The 3,911-nt window shown below is 39.1% G+C and overlaps 1 pseudogene across 1 annotated transcript; it reads right to left on the reverse strand.

Moving 5' to 3' along the window:
* Window positions 1–1,484: 1,484 nt before the first annotated feature.
* LOC143631904 (laccase-3-like) lies at window positions 1,485–2,569 on the reverse strand (annotated as a pseudogene). The gene is made up of 2 exons (XR_013153448.1): window positions 2,039–2,569; window positions 1,485–1,866 (listed from the first exon to the last, which is right to left on the reverse strand). The product of XR_013153448.1 is annotated as a laccase-3-like (transcript).
* Window positions 2,570–3,911: the final 1,342 nt, after the last annotated feature.

The raw sequence follows: 3,911 nt of genomic DNA on the forward strand, positions 1-3,911 counted from the left end.
CTTACTTTTTGATTTTTGATTTAAAAAATAGTTACACGCCACTTTTAAACTAATATTATATGTATATGTATGTAGCTACAGAAATGATATTAAAACCCTTTGAAGAACATAAAAGAAAATAGATATTGATACTTTGCTAGTGGTGATAGTAGTGTTGTCGTCTGTTGATGACACCGGACGCCAATATTCATCATATTTAATAGTAGTTTAATTTTGACTTTATAATTCATCAAAAAGGCCATCTCATTTGTCACTTGGTATTATGTTAGATAATATTTCTATTTTCAAGTGGCAAAGATTAAAGTCATGTGATAAGAAAAAAAGAGATATAATTAAGAAGTAAAGTTTTAAATATGTGATTTGTCAATTAAAAAAAAAAAAAAAAAAAACTGGTCAATTGGTCTATGAAGTAAACCAGATGAGTTAAACTAGCTTATTTTTTAAACTAGCTTTAACTTACTTTTTAATGGAGCATATATAAATGGCGTTCAAAAACAAAACTAAAAACTAGAGATCATTTAATAAAAAAATGACTGAGTCCGAGTTTCACATGCTAAGTTTGATCAGAGTCGTCAATCACGATACTAAAAATGTCTATAAGTCTATTATTTACAAGAGTAACGATTTTCATTTAATATAATCAATATATCATTAGGAAATACACACCACTGATAAAATTAACATCATATATAACATAATTACAGATATGTTTAATATAATTTACATATAACATATGAGCGCATCATATTTCAAGCTACAGCTTAGACAACCTTGGGTTCAGCTCAACTCTTTATACTCGTATTCACATGTCAGATACACATGACCAGTTACATCATGTGATGATAACTTAAAAACGATTAGTGTATTTTCTCATACAACTTATCTTTCTTTTGTTTTTGGGGGGGGGGGGGGTGGTCATGTGTTGATTTCTTTGTCACACACGATAGTTTATTAATTTAACTTTGTTATTGGCCATCACTTGAGAGAGGTTAAGCTAGTCAAACTAAATGCATGATCGTTGGTTTGAGATAGTAAAACAAGGTGGTTGAACAACCATGAAAACACTTGTGCTTGTGTTCTATATCCTAGTCAAACAAGCGTCCTACACATTGATTTTTCCGAACTCACATTGTACCATAAACGTTGTCTAATAAATCCTAAGAAAAATAAATTAATATATTTTTTTGTTAGTGAATGGGCCGCTGTATATGGACCTAGGTTTGTTTAATTGTTTACTTTTGTTTTATAGACTACAATACATACAACAATTAAACAATTACTTTTGTATTTGGCCAATATGTGATCAACAATTATTCAATACTCGTTAATCTCTAAGGCCCAAATGTTGCGTAAGAGCGGGCTTTAAGTAGCATTAGGGAGCATGCTCTTTAGGTCATCCCATTTATACAAGTTACCAGACACAGACCGATCGATATTCTGATTCTTCAAGTGTGTAAGGATTTGCTAGAAGAAGTGTATTAAAACGAAATAGAACATATAAAGTATACTAACAAGAACCTATACTTAAATTAAAATGATCAAAAGGAACTATCAAGTATACCAACAACAACCTATTCTTAAAACGAAATAGAACATGGAACAACTATTAAAACAAGTATAAATGACACAATGAACATAGCTTGTACAATACAAACTTTGAAAGAAACCAACAAGCCTCTCAATGATTAAAACTTTTGTTACTTTGAAAACAGATCGAATCAAGAATCTTGATCAATCAACAACGAGGCAGATCCAAAGGAGGTGGCAGAAGTTTCTGCGACGGTCCAACTCCGTCTTCAACAATAAACGCCATTGCAAAACCCCAAGCTAGATGAGCATCAATGTGACAATGCATCAACCATACACCTGTTGCACTTCAAATCACTTAACAATGCCGATTTTTACACAACTTGGAGTACAAGAGAATTATTATTCGATCAGTTTTTCGTAAGGGCGTTCAACGAATTGAATTTTGAGTTACTTTAGTTAATTTAATCGAGTTTATCGATTTTTTAGTAAATGGAAAAAAAAAACTTACCAGGATTATCGGCAACGAAGCGAATGACTGCCCACCCACCAACCGGGACATCAATTGTGTTCCTTTGTGGCGGATCGATTAGATTAAATCTAGCGGGATCACTTGAAGGATTAAAGTTACCAAAACCTTGTCCCACAACATAAAAATGGTACCCATGTAGATGAACAGGATGGTCTTCAGTTGTGAAGATAGATGTGTCTTGTAACACTATTTGAACATTAGAACCAAACTTCAAATTGTAAAGTTTTGTTCCTCTAATCGGCTGCCAAAGTCCCCGAGAGACGTTACCAGTGTAATCGAATTTAACCGGTGGTGTTGTGGAAAATCGGTTGTGTAAACATTAGGAATCTTGTTCGTGTACGCTTGAAGTAATGAAACTCGACTAGGAAGCACGAATGAGACGTTGTTCATGCTAGCACCGAACCGTGTGTTGTTTGGTCCTTGACATCTTGGACCTGGAGAACAGTTGAATAACCCGAAACCGATGGTGAAAAATAAATTTTGGTCAATTTTTGTCGGGACGTTGACTTTTTCGGGAGCTCACCAGCTGGCGCTAACCTTTCTGCCGATTCTCCGCAGGTATAAGTTTATTTTGCTCCGCTGTGTAGACTTCCAAATTAGTGTTTAGATAACTAAAACCTTTCTTTGCGTTGCTTTGTGTTTGTAGGGAGCCGATCACATATACCGCCCGAGCTGGAATATCACTGAAGAGAGCTCGTTCCAATCCATGGGCGTATGTGAAGACTTTTGGGCTCACTCTGTTCCTCCAGCTGAAAGGATGTTTCAAGAGGACCGCGCTCGCGTGGACTTGCTTAATGACCACCTTTTTGCTGGGTCTGCGTTCTTTGTTGCCTCCCAAGAGCTTCGCAATGATTATATAAAGGTACGTGATGCCCTTGCGGAGGCCAAGCAAAAGGCTAAGATTTCTGCTTGGAATCTTTCTGATGCCCGAGAGAGGGCTGAGAAACTCCAAGCAGAACTTAGCGAGAACCGGGCAAGTGCCAACGCTGCTTTTGTGAAGCGCGGGCTTGAGCTGCAAGCTGCGCGGGAGAAGCTGCAAGCGGCAGAGGCAGACGCGGCCAAGTACGCGCGTCGAGCGCGTGACCTGGAGTTGGAAGCAGAGGCGCGTGACCAAACTATTGCGCAGGTTAATACTGACAAATCTTTATTGGAGAGTGAGGTTGCGCGCCTGAAGAAAGAGCTCGATGCTGCGCGAGCGGAAAAGAATGAAGCCTTGGCGGCAGCGGCGTCTGACAAAGAAGAGCTAAAACAAGCCAAGGAAACTGTTGAGTTGTTAAACTCTCAGATCCCTGCTCTTGAGACGTCTGTTTCTTCCCTCGCGCAGGACCGTCAATGGCTGATTTCACAGGGTGTGACTCGTTGCGCTTATGCGATGAAATACTCAGACGAGTTTCAGACCCTTGTGATGGATTGTAATGCGGCGTCGCGCTTGGTGGGTCGAGCTGAAGGGTTTAAGGATGGTTATGAATATGGCATGCTAAAGAAGAATCCATCCGACTACCCTTATCAGCTCGACGTTGTCTGCGCTGACATGGCTGAGGTGGGGGAGAAGTACCTGAATACTCCAATTCCCATCCTTGAGCAGGTATTTTAACCTTAATGAGTTTACTTGACTTATTTTCATAATCTTTTGTTCTCATACTGTTCCTTGTGACTTGCAGATAGCCGCGCTTGCTGACCAGCCCGATCTTGGCGCTTTAAAGAAATTACTTGATGAATGTGAAGGGACTGGTGGCCATGATGATGGCGCGGGCAACGCTACCTCTGCCAGCGGCTCTGGCGTGGCCAAAGGACCTACTCCTGACGCTATCATAATAGAAGACGACTATATTCAAGACGAACAGCTTGATTA

The sequence above is a fragment of the Bidens hawaiensis genome, unplaced genomic scaffold (assembly GCF_021521415.1).
Source record: "Bidens hawaiensis isolate Kalapana, Puna unplaced genomic scaffold, B.hawaiensis_p1.1 tig00006258_1, whole genome shotgun sequence".
NCBI lineage: Eukaryota > Viridiplantae > Streptophyta > Magnoliopsida > Asterales > Asteraceae > Bidens > Bidens hawaiensis.